Below are 16,331 nucleotides of genomic sequence, written 5' to 3' on the forward strand. Positions count from 1 at the left end.
AAAGCTGGTACCAGGTATGAGGTGGGACTTCACCTCTGCTTAGCGGCTGTCACTGCCCTATTGTGGGTGGAGTCGGATTCCAAGTTGCTGGTACAGAAGCCCTGAGGGCCGGGCCCAAGCTGGCTTTGTTCCCTTTAAGTGTGTGTTTTTTCCCTCTCCTTGGACCAAGACGCTTGCCCCAGGGGGGTTAGTGCTGAAGCAAGTGGGATTTGTGTGGGCTCTTGGCTTGGGTTGGCCACAGACAGAGGTCCAATGCGCTGCATGTGCATGCACCTGTGGCTCTGCTCAGACGTAGCCTCAGGTGCAAATCTCCTTGTCCCTTACAGCCAATCACTGCCACCAGCCTCCACCACCACCGCCCTGTTGTGGAACTACTCTGCGGGGCAGGTGGGATCCATGTAGACTTTCAGCACGTATAGGGCTGTGGTAGAGCCACCAGCGTCAGAGATCTGGACTGCTTCTGAGATGTTGCTTGAGTCAGTGCCAATAATGGCCTCCGCTACCTCACCCAGGCTCAGCTCTGGGACTGGGTCACCTCTGTGACCCATGGTCGAGTCTTTTCCCTGGTCATGGCTGCCCCAGATCCAGTGTTGCACTGTGACATGGACTCAGCAGAGCCAAAGTGCTTGCTTGAGTTGGCAAGCACGTGGCAAGGTGGTTGTGGGAAACTCTATAGACTCTAGAGCAGACCTCTCTGCACCCTACCCTGCAGGCAAGCCAGCGCACATGCACCCTTCATGAGCAGAATCCAAGCTTCCCACCATGCTTCTGTTAGTCCCAGCAGTCCTCCAACCAGCCAAGAGGGCTTGTCTCCCCAACACAGGATCCCAGGACTGGGGCACCAAATCTGTGACTTGAACTACTCACTCCCCAGGGCAGGGGTCTTCCTGTGTAATCTCCTTTTGCCTCTGAGTTCCCTTGCAGGGGCATAAGTTTTGACCCAATCATATTTCTTCCCTTTCTACCAGGTTACATGTGTATCTCTTACAACCTTGGTTTACAGGAGTCCGTCCGCCAGTTTCCAGTTAGTTTGCAGTGAAAGTTGTTTCACATTTAGATGTATTTTTGATGTGTTCGTGGGGGGAGTTGAGCTCCACATCCTCCTACTATCTTGATCCAAACTCAAGACTGATAGTTTAATTAACTTTATTATGCTGGTTGGAAAAATCTTACAAAATACAAATGAATTATTAATTATTTAATTTAAAATTAATTATTAAAAAATTAAATTAATTATTTAATTTTAATTGTATCCCAGTATTATAAATATGTGGCACTTAGGAGCCCATATGAGGGAAAATATTCCTGTGAGTCCACTAGAATCCAACTTCTATTTAATCTAGAAAGCATAAGGTGTTATGCTTATCAACAAGAACTACGTGAATGCATCTACTAAATATCAATACTTTATTGGGAAAGATAAAAAATGAATTATTTCAATGAGAAAACGGGAAAGGAGATTATTAGCCTGCTGCCATATCAACCACTCCATGCTGTAAGAGACAACCATATTCCTGATTGGAAATGAAAGTTCTCTATGTGATTTTCTTTTTGTATTATCCAGCTTTGGGGATTCAAAGTTTCTTGAATCTGTAGTTGAGGTTTTTCATGTTTTGGAAAACATTTGGCCATTATTCTCTTCAAATATTTCTTTTTCCTCATTCTTCTCTCTTTCTTAGATTCCAATTCTACGTTAGACCTTTTCACCATGTCTCACATGTTTTTGATGCTCTCTTCTGTATCTTCTATACTTTTTTCTTTCTCTTGATTTGACTTCCAGTTTGCTAATTCCATCTTTTGTTTAATCTGCTGGAAAATCTATCTAAATTGTTAATTTTAAATAATGCACTTGTTATTCCAAAATTTTCATTTGATTATTTTTATAGTTTATAAATCTCTACTTTCTTGAACATATTAATCATAATTATGTAAAATTCATTGTCAGATAAGTCAAATATCTGGGTTACCTGTAGCCTAATCTTGTTCTTTAGTCATGTTAGAATATCTAGTCATTTTTTACTGAAAGGTATTTTGTGTTACAAAATTCTAGAGGCTCTAGATGATGTTATCTTCCTCCCAGGATGATTCACCCTTCTTCCACTAGGCAAACAGAATGATGGATGATCATCTAAACCCAGTCAGGGGCTGTACTGAGATGATATTACAGTCCTAGTAAGGCTCAATTTACCTCTGATTCATCCCTGCCCTCCTGTGTTTTCAACAGAGGGCCTATTGTATTCTCCAGCCCCTGGTGAGTCCCAAACTCTAATCTTTGTATCATTTTACCTCTCCGTAGTTCTTTCCTCTCTAGATTCTTAATCCCTCTAGTTCTCATTGCCTTAGCAGCTCTTCATTCCTTTAAACAGATACTTTTCTTCATTTTATCTAGTTGTTTATGGTGGAAGCACTGGTTTGCTACTAACCTCTCATCTCAGTGGAAGCAGAAGTCAATAAAGGAAATTCATTTACAGGCATAAACCCACAACTACAAACAGAATAGGACTTAAATGTCCTTCTTTTTCCTAGAAGTTACTAGGAGAGATGTTCCAATAAAATAAAGGAGAAAACAAAGGAAGAAAAAACCCCACAGAATCCAGAAAACAGGTGATCAAACTGAAGAGAGAGGTAAAGGAAATCTCAGAATGAAGATGAAAGACTTTAACTTCCCAGGTGTTTAACAGGCCTAGAGAGCAGTAATTTCAGATGGAGCATGTTAAAAGGATCCAGGACAGAATCCCCAAACTGAAATTAACAGTGTACCTAATGTGTTTGAGCATTTTGAAAGGCAATTTAGACTACTATTATATGTCACAAACACAGAAAATGAAACAAAGTTTTTAAAAGATAATTATTAAGTGAAAAGAAAACAAAATGTTGTGCTAGAAAGGAAACCATTGTATGGCTCAGTTGTGAACAGCATTTAAAAAGTCATAATAATGAAATTCTTGAATAGTGAAATTATCAGTTATGATAATGAAATCCTATTTAGAAGGATGGGAGAAAGGAAGTGAATTTGGTGGGGGAAGTAAAAAGAAGCAGCTAAATTCTTATCTTCCATAGAACCTAAAACCGGTTCTTTAAAGGTTATTTTAAGATTTGGAGATAGATATCAAAACATACTGTTAAGAGAGAATGAAGTTACTGCCTCTGGAAACCAGAATTAGGGGTAATTGTTTTCAAACTAGTGTGGGGGAGAATAATGACATTCTGAGATGTGCAAAGACTCAGTTTACCTTTTAGACATATATTTTGGAAAAGTTATTTGACAGTGTACTCTAACAGTTAAGGCAGAAAACCAAGAGATAGGAAGACATGGATCTAATAAACAATAAATCCAACCCAGAAGACCAGTGAGAGGAAATCCTAGGATGACAGCTATCTTTCAGGCCTTTGGGGTACAAAGTAGTCCAATTTGCAACAGGCAGGCAAGAACATCTCCAGGCGAAAAAAATGAACTCCATGGAACAGTATGTTTGAAAGGATGCAAAATCTTTTTATTATGGTGAAGTGACATTATCCTTCTGTCAATTAAAAAAAAAATGGTAGGACTAGAAAGTCTAAGAAAAATAAAGACTGTACAAGAAAGTCATGGTTCCAATATGAAGCGATACTAAGACATGGCACGGTTTGAGGCAACTGGTGGAATATAAATGTACTTGATGATGTACCTACATCTAGAAACATTCTCCTTTGAGAATTCCAGTAATCATGATATTAGACTCATGAAAGGGAAATGTAATCCTAGCACATGACTTGGCACTGCAGTAACAATATTTATTTGGTGATAATAATTTAAATGCTGATTACTGGTTTGGAAACTTTAAAGTAAATCTATGCAGAGAAAATGAAAGTTTGTTTTGTTTATAGATGTTAACTACTGGAAATGTTAAAAAAAAAAAAAGACAATGGGGAGAAAAGATGGAGGAAAGGGTAGCGTTACCTATATAAAAGAGAGTAAAATAATGGACTGAAGTTGATGAAACAAAAAGTAGAATTACAGGTATAAAATTTATTGATACCAAATTAACTAATAGAAAAATTAATTATAATACAAATAACAAACACTGAAAAGATAAAGGTAGGTGAGACAAAGGAGTAATTTGTGAGCTAGATGATAGATATTGTCTAGAGTTGAATGTGGAGAACATTTGCTGTATTTTGACTGCCCAGCATCTGATTCTCCCTCCTATGTCTGGTGAATACTTCTCTACATGCCTCCTGCCATCAATGCTGAAAAGGTCAATACTTGCTTTCCCAGTTTCCAAGGCAGCTAGCACATGGACATGTGATCTAGGCAAAGTCAATACTGCCTAGGAGCTAGTGACACCAAGAAGCAGAGATGGTGAAGAATCCATTCTTCAGCGGCAGCATGTAGTGACCAGGACGATGCAAGTTGACGCATCCAGGTTCAGGAGTGGCAGTGTGCCCTTACCAGTGGTTTGACTTTGCCTACAGTTCTAGCTGCCAAGTTTCACTTTGTTCCTATTCACATTCAGAGATTAGTTCTCTAGGCTTCTTGGCAATTATGAGTGAGTTATTCAATATCCTTTCAATAAATTCCTTTTCCATTTAAATCAGCCAGAGCCAGTTTTCTTTGCTTACAACGAAGAACTCTGATTAGTCCACTGATAAATCAAGAAATAGATGTGTGATAATATTACTTGAGAAAGAATCAGAAACACATATGTCAACAATGGTTAGCACATGCAATTCCTTTAACGTGTAATAAATCTTCCTGAATTCCACTTCCCTTGTCTAGAAAATGCCTATTCATCTTCCAATTCTCAATTCAGATATCATTTCCTCTCCAAAGCCTTTCCTTGTCCCCTTAACATGTGCATACCAAGTCATAGCACTCATCTGCACTGTAATGGACTATTAGTTTGTCTTTATTGTCCAGTACCTTAAAAGTTCCTTGGCTGAAGGGACCATGCCATGCTTACCATTATGCCTGGCACACAGTGGGTATTATTCTGTTGAATAAACAGAAGTTATGAAGGAGTTTTAATGAATTTTTTTCTAGATCATCTAACTTATAAATGAAAACCCTGTTAACAGGGTGATAAACATACCTTTGACACATGAATCCGTCTGGCTTCCTGAAGATGATGTAAGAGAAGGAAACACATAGTCATCTGAAGAATGAGATGTTGATGATCTATGTCGGGATCGGTGGTGGTTTTGCTTTTGCTTTCTTTCCTTTTGTTTGTGTTTACCTTCGAATGATATAAAATGTAACACAATCATTCTCTCAAATATTAGCAACAAATGAGTGAGAAACAAAATAATTTATAAAATGCACTTTTTTAAAAAATTAATTAATTTATTTTTGGCTGTGTTGGGTCTTCATTTCTGTGCGAGGGCTTTCTCCAGTTGCGGCGAGCGGGGTCCACTCTTCATCGCGGTGTGCGAGCCTCTCACCGTCGCGGCCTCTCCCGTTGCGGAGCACAGGCTCCAGACGCACAGACTCAGTAGTTGTGGCTCACGGGCTTGGTTGCTCCGCGGCATGTGGGATCTTCCCAGACCAGGGCTCGAACCCGTGTCCCCCTGCATTGGCAGGCAGATTCTTAACCACTGTGCCACCAGGGAAGCCCCCTAAAATGCACTTAAAATTACACAAAAGGTCTTAAAGCAAGTAAAATTCCTACCTCCACTTCTGCCGGTCCTGGCATCTTCAGAACTTCTGCGTTCTGTGGACTTCTTATCCATGTATAAAACCTGCCTGCCATGTCTGTAAAACAAAAATGTTGACAAATTACTGGAGAATTTAAAAAGCAAAGTGATATTTTTTGGACAAAAGAAATAGAAATTATGTTTCATATTCTGACTGGAGAGAAGGTAAGGTATTAGTTATCCACAAAATGGTTTTATATTTGTATTAAATAGTAAACTTTTATTGAGTCTACTATTTTTGTAACTAATACTCAACTAATTTGAGTATCTGTCATCACAACAAAAATCAAATATGTATTTCCATAACCTTGGTAAAAATCTCATGCAGATTCTACCAGAATAAACACCCTGTTTTAGTTGAACTTTGCTTTATAGTCTGAAAGAACAAGAATTTAGTATTAATGTGGTAGTACTATTGGATCACATTGTGTCAAACTGGTTTTTGTCATTGATAAAGGCTATAAACTGAACTGTACCCTCCAAAATTCATTTATTGAGGCTCTAACCCCCAATGTGACTATATTTAGAGACAGTGTCCTGAAGTCATATTAAAGGGATATTTAAACAATAAAAATTAATAAATTCATAATAGGAAAAATAAAAGAGTATCCAAGAAGGAAACGTGATTCAATAAACATCTGAAAACAAGAAAGCAGATGCAAGCATGTCAACATGAGAAACTAAGAGTAGTGTAGTCTGGGATACTTGAGAAAGACATTACAGTAGGAGTGGTCTGCCTAGCAGAACCTGGAACAGGCACTGTGAGGGAGACTATGGAGGATGGGAATAAGAAGCAGTGTTGAAAACAGGAGGATTATTGAAGATCTGTTTGTACCATGATACAACCCAGTGATTATTCTCAAGCAGAAGTTCAAAGGACTGTTTAAAGAAAATGAATGAAACATGGGGAGCTCCAGGGCAGCAAGTACAAGTTTTGATGCTTCAGAGTAATGCTTTCCTGAGTCTCGTTTTTGTTTGTGTTCCAAGCAAAAGAGCTAGCTTCCTGCCAGCCCACCTTCCTTAATAATATTAAACATTACATAAGTGTTTGATATACCCTAGGCATTGTTCTAAGCACTTTACATGCATTACATTTTAATACTTATAACAAAACAATAAAGAACATATCATGCCATTTTTTTTCACATTAGACAGAGTGTTTAAATACTTGCCCAAGATTACATAGCTAGTAAGTGGCAAAGTCTTAAAAGTAAAGCCTGGGGCTTCCCTGGTGGCGCACTGGTTAAGAATCTGCCTGCCAATGCAGGGGACACAGGTTCAATCCCTGGTCCGGGAAGATCCCACATGCTGCCGAACAACTAAGCCCATGCACACAACTACTGAGCCTGTGCTCTAGAGCCCATGAGCCACAACTACTGAACCTGTGTGCCACAACTACTGAAGCCCGCACCTAGAGAAGCCACCACAAAGAGAAGCCACCGCAATGAGAAGTCTGCTCACTGCAACGAAGGATAGCCCCTGCTCGCTGCAACCAGAGAAAGCCCGCACACAGCAACGAAGACCGAACGCAGACTAAAGCAAATAAGTAAATAGATAAATAAATTTATCTATTTATTTTAAAAAAGTAAAGCCTGAAGTTAACAATCTTCACCCATGTATAAAAAGTTTTGTCATTCTTCTTATTCCCTCATTCTTCAGTGTGAATGCACAACCAAAGAGCACCAGATATTTGAAGAAAATCTACAGCATAATAAAACCTAAGATAAACATAGAAACAATCAAGATAAAAAAGAGAACTTTAAAAATTATGATCTGTTCTTTCAGAGAAGTTTAGGAGATACTCATAAGACAAAAACAGGATGCTGAGAAAGAAGCACTTTCAGAAAATAAGAACATTCTTCTTAGTTAAAAATATTATTCAGAAATAAAAAAACTTAAAAGAGGGTATTAAAGATAAAATCAGTTTAGAAAAAAAGTAAGAATCACAGAGAATAAAATCCAAGAGGCCAAATATATAAACAATAAGAATTTCAGAAAGAAAGAAGAGAAAATGGAGGAGAGGAAATAAAAAATTTAAAAATTTCTCAGAGCTAAACAGGAAAAGAACTCTTCAAATTGAAAGACCCCCTAACTGCTAAAGAAGATCAAAGGAAAAAACTCAGGGACTTCCCTGGTGGTTCAGTGGGTAGACTCCACATTCCTAATGCAGGGGGCCCGGGTTCCATCCCTAGTCAGGGAACTAGATCCTGCATGCATGCTGCAACTGAGAAGTCTGCATGCTGCAACTAAAGATCCCTCATGCTGCAATGAAGATCCCATGTGGCTGCAACTAAGACACGGTGCAGCCAAAATAAATAAATAAATAAATATTTTTTTAAAAAACCACCAAACAAAAAAACTCTATACTTAGATACATCATGTAAAATTTTCAAGAGACATTCCCAAATGCTTCCAAAGGGAAAATGGTCACAAGGAAAGATTCAGTATAGCAATAATCTTTTCACCAACATTGAATGCTAGGACATAATGGAAAAAGATCTTTGCAGTTCTGGGGAAAAATTATTTTAAACCTAGAATTCTATATTCAGTTATCAAGAAATAGGCAGGTAAAATCAAATCATGCAAATATTTGGAAAGTTTATCTCACATGTATACTTTCTGAGAAGTTACCTGAGTATGTGCTCCAGCAAAATAAGAGTGAAAACAAAGAAAGCAGAAGGTGAGGAATACAAAGGTATGGAAAACCCCAGAAGTTCGAAGGAAAAAGTAAAATGAAAAAACTGAATTCAAAGGACTAAAAAGCAATTGGTCCAATTTGGAACAAAACGTTAATGGGTTCTAATAAAAATGTTGTCAAGAATTAGTTAATGCTAGCAACATTTTCTAGAAACATGATCCTGGACCTTAAGAGGAATATAATCCAAGCACATTACTAGGACTTTTAGTGAACAATATTTATAAAGTTACAGTAATATAAATGTTTTTTAAATTGGTTTCAACTTATAAATTCAACTTCTATAAGACAATATGGACGTTTTAATCATAGGTACAGAATATAAAGTAATTTATCTAATTGCAATGCTAGAAATGTAAAGTTACAGCTGACAGACATGAAAAGGGAAGGGAGAGAAAAGGTAGAGGGAAAGGTAGAAGTGCTAATATCCTACAAAGTCAAGAGATACTGATAAAACTTGTTGGAACAAGAAATATGTGATTAAATATACTGCTTAAGATTATAAGGGTAAAAAACACAGTAAATAAAAACCACCTTAAAACTATCAAATCCAGGGAGAAGGTGGCCAGCAGAAGTGAAGGGTGATACAGGTCCTCATCTATCATAGTAGAAAGTCAGAGGATAACATCTAAATTTGATTAATTGAGAAAGGAAAATACAAGCATATTATTTAGAGGTATAATTGTAATCACCAAAGAAATTAAACATAGAAAAGATTTAAAGCATTTGTTTCTGGGGAGCTGGATCTAGAATGCGAAGAAAGCAAGTGGAATGGAGACTGTTTTTTGTTTTTTAGTTTTTAATTATAAATCCTTCCACTCCTTGATCTTTTAATCATGTGCATTATGCTGCTGAATGTTTCAGAATTAAATATATATATATATATATATATATATATATATATATTAAAGAGTGAATGGTAAGCAAGGAAATAGAGACAATAAACAACTATATTTTCTGAAAGCAGAAAAATGGTATAGTGTTTTGAGGAATTATTGAGGTCAAGGGTAGGATTTTAAAAGGTGATTCTAAACTATGTTTTTTTTTTAACTTAAAATTTTCTTTTAAATTTACATACAGAAAAAATTTGTGTATGTGTGTGTGTACATAGTACTATGAGTTTTAGTAGATGCATAGATTATTTAACAACCATTATACAGAACAATTACAATATCCCAAAATACCTTTGCAGTCAGACCCTCTCCTTACCCTTAACCCCTGGCAATCACGATGTGTTCTCTGTCCCTTTAGTTTTGCCTTTCATATTAATATAATCGTATAGTATGTAACCAATTGAGATTGGCTTCCTTTGCTTAAGATAACACTTCTGTGATTCATCCAAGTTATTGCATATACAAATCATTTGTTCCTATTTATTTCTGAATACTATTCCACCGTATGACTGGACCACAGTGAGGTTCCATTTACCCACTGAAGGGCATTTAGTTCATGTAGTTTCTCTTGTTAAATTTGTTAATATGGTGGATTACACTGATTTTCAAATGTTGAGCCAGCTTTGATTTGTAACATTTTGGAGAATTACAAATAATGATACTATAAATATTTGGGTACAGATTTTTGTGTTCACACAAGTGTCCATTTCTCTAGGATAAACATTTAGAAGTGGAATTGCTGGGTTATATGGTAAATGTATGCTTAACTTTATAAGAAACTACACAACTGTTCTCCAGAGTGGCTGTACAGTAATGTATGAAGGTTCCCATTTCTCCACATCTTTGCTAGAACTTGGGTTTTTTTTTTAAATCAATTCTAATAGGTCTGTAATGTTTCTTGTCATTTTAATTTGCATTCCCCTAATGATTAATAATATTGAACATTTTTTCATGTGCTTTTTTGTCATCTGTATATCTTCTTTAGTGAAGTGTCTGTTCAACTTTTCCACATTTTTTATTGAGTTGTCTTGCTTTCTTGTCAGGTTTTGAAAATTCTTTATATATTCTGGATACAAATCCTTTGTTAAGTATGTGGTGTGCAAATATTTTTTCCCAGTATGCCTTGTCTTTCATTCTCTTTGTAGTGCCCTTCATATAGCCATAGATTTTAATTTTTTTATTAATCTTTATTGGAGTACAGTTGCTTTACAATGTTGTGTTAGCTTCTGCTGTACAGCAAAGTGAATCAGCTATATGTATACATATATCCCCTCTTTTTTCTATTTCCTTCCCATTTAGGTCACCACAGAACACTGAGTAGATTTCCCTGTGCTATACAGTAGGTTCTCATTAGTTATCTATTTTATACATAGTAGTGTATATATGTCAATCCCAATCTCCCAATTCATCCCACTCCCCCTTCCCCCCTTGGTATCCATATGTTTGTTCTCTACGTCTGTGTCTCTATTTCTGCTTTGCAAATATGTTCCAGATTTTAATTTTTATAAAGTCCAATTTATCAATATTTTTCCTTTATAGACAGTGCTTTTGGTGTTGTATCTAAGAACTCTTTGCCTAATCCAGGGTCACAAAGATTTTCTCCTAGTGTTTTCTCAAGAGTTTTACTCTTATTTTTAGGTCTATGATCCATTTGGGGTTAATTTTATATATGGTGTGAGATGTAGATCAAGGTTCACTTTTCACGTATGGATATCCAATTTTTCCAGCACCATGTATTGAAAGGGCTGTCCTTTCTCCGCTGAATTGCATTTGCACCTCTGTCAAAAATCAATTGGTCATGGGCACACCAAAATTACAACTATTTACAGATTTACTAATGAGAAAAACCAGAAGACTAGCAGAAAAGGTCTTCTACAACTAAAGATAAAAAGAAGGAACCACAATGAGATGGGCAGGAGGGTCAGAGACACAGTATAGTCAAGACTCATACCTGCAGGTGGGTGACTCACAAATGGGAGGATAATTACAATACAGAGGTTCTCCCCAAGGAGTAAGTGGTCTAAGCCCCACATCAGGCTCCCCAGACCAGGCATCCTGCACCAGGAAGATGAGCTCCCAGAAAGTTTGGCTTTGAAGGCCAGCAGGGCTTCCTTTCAAGAGAGCTGGAGGACTGTGGGAAATAGAGATTCCACTCTTAACGGGCGCACACAAAATCTCACTCACTCTGATACCCGGGGCAGAAGCAGTAATTTGAAAGGAGCCTGGGTCAGACCCACCTTCTGATCTTGGAGAGCCTCCCAGAGAGGCAGGAGACAACTGGAGCTCATCCTGGGGACACGGACACTGGCAGCAGCCCTTTTTGAGAGTTCATCCTACCATGTGGACACTGGTGCTGGCAAGCATCATTTTGGAATCCTCCCTCTAGCCTACTGGTGCCAGGACCTAGTCCTGCCCACCAACCTTTCTGCACCAGTATGGGGATGCCTCAGGCCAAGCAACTAGCTGGGTGAAGACACAAACACAGTGACTAGGAACTAGCCACAGGACCCTGGTCCTGGCCCTGCCCATCAGTAGGCTGAAATACCAACTCTGGAATCCCCAGGGCCCTGCAGCCAGAGACCCCAGAACACAGCTCCATCCATGTGTGGGCTGGGATGAGACCCAGCCTCATCCATGAGTGTGTGGGCACCAGCCCCAAGATCCTCTGGGTCCCAGCCCTACCCACCAGTGGGCAGACAACAGCCCTGAACCATCACAGCCCTGCAGCCTGTGGTACCAGGATGCAGCCCACCCACTAGCAAGCCAGCACCAGTTCCAGGACCCTCTAGGCCCTGGATCTAGCCATCAGCAGACCAATACCAGCTCTGGGACAACTTGGGCCCCTTAGCCAGCTGCTCTGGGATCCAACCCCTTCTATCAGCAGGCTGACACCTGCTCTGGGACCCACAGGGCCCTGTAGCCAGAGACCTGGGAACCTGGCTCTACCAACCAGTGAGCTGGCATTAGCCCTGGGGTCCCCTGGGCCCCAGCCCTGCCCACCAACAGACTAATACCAGCTTTGGGACACCCCAGACCCTACAGCCAGACCTGTCAGGAACTGGTCCCTCCCACCAGCAGGCCAACACCAGATCCAGCACTTCCAGCCCTGCAAACACCCAAACCAGAAACCGGCCCCACCAGCCAATGGCCAGCAGCCTCCACACAAGGCAGGGCCTGGCAACCAACAGAACCAGGGGCCAGCCACATCTACCATACCACCCACAGTAGTCAGCCCACCATAGCTGAAGGACCCATGCAGCCCAAATAGGGGGTACCCCTAGAGCATATAGCTCTGGTAACCAGAGGGAAGTGTGCTGCTGGGATGCATGGGAAGTCTCCTACAAAAGGCTAATTCTCCAAAGTCAGGAAACTTAATCAACCCACCAGATACACAGAAATAAAAACAGTAAATCAGGCAAAATGAGGTGACACAGGAATATGTTAAAAATGAAGGAACAAGATAAAACCCCGGAAGAACTAAGTGAAGATAGGCAATCTACCCAATAGAGAGTTCAAGGTAATGATTATAAAGATGTTCAAAGAACTCGGGAGAAGATTGGATGAGCAGAATGAGAAGCTAGATGCTTTTAACAAAGAGTTAGAAAATATAAAGAATAACCAAACAGAGATAAAGAATACAATAATTGAAATGAAAAATACACTAAGAGGGAATCAACAGTAGATTAGATGATACAGAGGAACGGATCAGCCAGCAGAAGACAGAGCAGTGGAAATCACTGCAGCTGAATAGAAAACAGAAAAAAAAAAGAAGTGAGGACAGTTTAAGGAACCTCTGGGACAACATCAAGAGTACTAACATTTGCATAATAAGTATCCCAGAAGATGAGAGAAAGGGGCAGAGAACATATCTGAAGACATAATAGCTGAAAACTCCCCTAATCTGAGAAAAGAAACAGACATCCAGGTCCAGGAAGCACAGAGAGTCTCAAAGAGGATCAACCCAAAGAGGACCACACTAAGACACGTTGTAATTAAAATGACAAAAACTAAATACAAAGAGAGAATAAAAGCAGCATGGGAAAAGTAACAAGTTATACACAAGGAAATTCCCATAAGGATACCAGTTGACTTTTCAGCAGAAACTCTGCAGGCCAGAAGGGAGTGGCACAGTACACTTAAAGTGATGGAAAGGAAAAGCCTACAACCAAGAATACTCTGACCAGTAGGCTTTCATTCACATTTGATGGAGAGATCAAAAGCTTTACAGACATGCAAAAACTAAAAGAGTTCAGCACCACCAAACCAGGTTTACAAGAAATGTTAAAGGGACTTCTCTTAAGTGAAAAAGAAAAGGCCTAGAAACATGACAATTACAAAAGGAAAAATCTCATTAGTAAAGGTAGTAAATCAGCCATGTATAAAGCTAATAGGAAGGTTAAAAGACAAAGTAGTAAAATCATTTGCAGTAAGTAGTTAAGGGATACACAAAACAAAAAGATGTAAAATATGATGTCAAAAACAGTACACATGGGTGGGGGGAGTAAAAATGCAGGGTTGTTAAAATTCATTTGAACTTAGGAGGTCAGCCATCTAAAACAATCATAGATGATAGATAGATAGATAGGTAGATAGGGTAGACAGAGATAGATTGCTATGTAAATTGTGGGGAATATAATCAATAACTATGTAATATTTCTGTATGGTGACATATTATAACTAGACTTATTGTGGTGATCATTTTAAAATGTACAGAAATACCAAATCACTATGTTGTGTAATAGGAACTAATGTAGTGTTATAGGTCAATTATTCTTCAAAACCAAATAAACTCTTAGAAAAAGAGATCTGATTTCTGGTTACCAGAGGTGGGAGTGGGGGGAGGGGGAATTTGATAAAGGTGGTCAGAAGGTACAAACTTCCAATTATAAGATAAGTAAGTACTAGGGTGTAATATACAGCATGATAAATATAATTAACACCACTGTATGTTATACATGAAAGTTGTTACCAGAGTAAATCCTAAACTCTCATCACAGAAAAAAAACTTTTTTCTATATTTTAAAATTCTGTGTCAGTGTGAAATGATGGATGTTCACTAAACTTATTGTGATAGTCATTTCATGATGTATGTAAGCCGAATCATTATTCTGTATACCTTAAATTTACACAGTGCTGTGTATCAATTATATCTCAGTACAACTGGAAGAAAAAAAGAGAGAGACCCCATAGATCTCCCTAGCCCCCTCCACCAGTAAGGAACACAGTGAGAAGTCAGTTGTCAGTCATGTGCAAACAGGAAGAGGGTCTTACCGTAATCCATCCATGATGGCACCCTGCTCTCAGACTTCTAGCCCCTAGACCGTCAGAAATAAATGTTTATTATTTGAGAAAAATATCAGTTGGTCATATTTGTGTGGGTCTATTTCTGGATTCTATTCTGTTCCATTGGTCTATGCGTCTATACTTTCACCAATATCATACTGTCTTCATTACTGTAGCTTTATAGTAGTCTTAAAATCAGATTGTTTGAATTCTTCAACTTTGCTATTCATTTGTAAAATTGTTTTTGCTATTCTGGTTCTTTTACCTTTCCTTATAACTTCATTACTTTTTTTAATTTTTTAAAAATTTTATTTATTTTTTTGGCTGCGTTGGGTCTTCGTTGCTGTGCGTGGGCTTTTCTCTAGTTGCAGAGAACAGGGTCTACTCTGCGTTGTGGTGCACGGGCTTCTCATTGCAGTGGCTTCTCTTGTTGCGGAGCATGGGCTTCAGGTGCTCGGGCTTCAGTAATTGTGGCACATGGCTCAGTAGCTGTGGCACACAGGCTTAGCTGCTCTGCAGCATGTGGGATTTTCCCGGACCAGGGATTGAGCCGGTGTTCCCTGCATTGGCAGGCGGATTCTTAACCACTGCACCACCGGGGAAGTCCCCTCCTTATAACTTTAGAATCAACTATATCTACGAAAATTCTGCTGGTTTTTTTAATTGCAATTGCATTAATTGCATATATCAATTTAAGGAGAATTGACATCTTAATTATACTGATTCTTTTAATCCATGAACACAGTATGAATGTTCTTTGATTTCTTTCAACAGTATTTTATAGTTTTCAGCACATAAATCCTGCACATGTTTTGTTAGATTTAGACAGTACCTAAGTATTACACTTGTGGGGGAGGGGAGCAGGTCAGTTTACAGTTGTTCGCTGCTAGTGTAGAAATATGATTTATTTTTGTATGTTAACCTTTTATCCTGCAACCTCCTAAATTCACTTATTAGCACTAAAAGTTTTATAGATTTCTTGAGATTTACTAGACAATTATGTCACCTGAAAATAGGGACAATTTTATTCCTTCCTTTCCAATCAAAATGACTTTTATTTCTTTTTCTTCCTTACTGCAATTGCTAGGACTTCTAGTGAAATATGAAATAGGAGTAGTGAAAACATAATCCTTGTGTGGTGCCTAATCTTGGGGGTAGGAGACATTCAGTCTTTTACCATTTAGTATGATGTTAGCTCTAGGTTTTGTAGATGCCTTTTATCAGATTCCCTGTTACTCCTAGTTCACTGAGTTGTTTTGTTTTGTTTTGTATTAAACATTGATATGAAGACAGCTACATCCTTTCTGAAATTTAATGTACACATTCCATTTGTTTGCTGTCTGTAAAAGTGCAAAATTTTTTAAGATAGAAAAGCATAGATAGTGAGTGCCATCTCTTGGAGAGACTACCAAGACCACATCAAATGATACTGTCCATCCTCACTCATCACTATCTCTCTGCCATTTCAGCAATGTAGTTTCTCTGATGGGGAGCAAGCAAGACTGCTTGCTCACGAAGTCCAAATCAGGCCAGGCAAAGCTCGGCTAGTCAGAAGCTCCACTCACTGAGTCCTCTTATGAAGCAAGTCACGCCAGCTGGTCCTCTGGTCACAGATGGAGGACATTTCTACAGCTATTAAAGAACCAATGACCTCTATCTGGATGAGACCCTGGGGCTCAAAGTATGATTTTTTCTCATCTTGGTTGAACTGAAAAAAATGTGTGTTTTTTTTTTCTTAAGGAATACAGGTGAAACTGTCAGGTTCATGGTGCTGAATTTTGTCAGTT

The 16,331-nt window shown here is 38.6% G+C and overlaps 1 long non-coding RNA gene across 8 annotated transcripts in view; it reads right to left on the reverse strand.

The window, feature by feature from the left end:
* The window catches only part of LOC103010794 (uncharacterized), a 56,544-nt gene that overhangs the window by 36,953 nt on the left and 3,260 nt on the right, over positions 1–16,331 (reverse strand). For 4 of the 8 annotated variants that reach the window (XR_009006257.1, XR_009006256.1, XR_009006248.1 and 1 more), the window contains exons 2-4: positions 5,649–5,731; positions 5,422–5,547; positions 5,073–5,216 (exon numbers count right to left, since the gene is read on the reverse strand). This is a non-coding gene — a long non-coding RNA (uncharacterized LOC103010794). Of the gene's footprint in view, positions 1–4,943; positions 4,974–5,072; positions 5,217–5,421; positions 5,548–5,648; positions 5,732–14,532; positions 14,577–16,331 lie in introns of all 8 variants that reach the window. The other 4 variants (XR_009006255.1, XR_009006254.1, XR_009006259.1 and 1 more) reach the window with 3 other exon arrangements.

The sequence above is a fragment of the Balaenoptera acutorostrata genome, chromosome 1 (genome assembly GCF_949987535.1).
Source record: "Balaenoptera acutorostrata chromosome 1, mBalAcu1.1, whole genome shotgun sequence".
NCBI classification, from domain to species: domain Eukaryota; kingdom Metazoa; phylum Chordata; class Mammalia; order Artiodactyla; family Balaenopteridae; genus Balaenoptera; species Balaenoptera acutorostrata.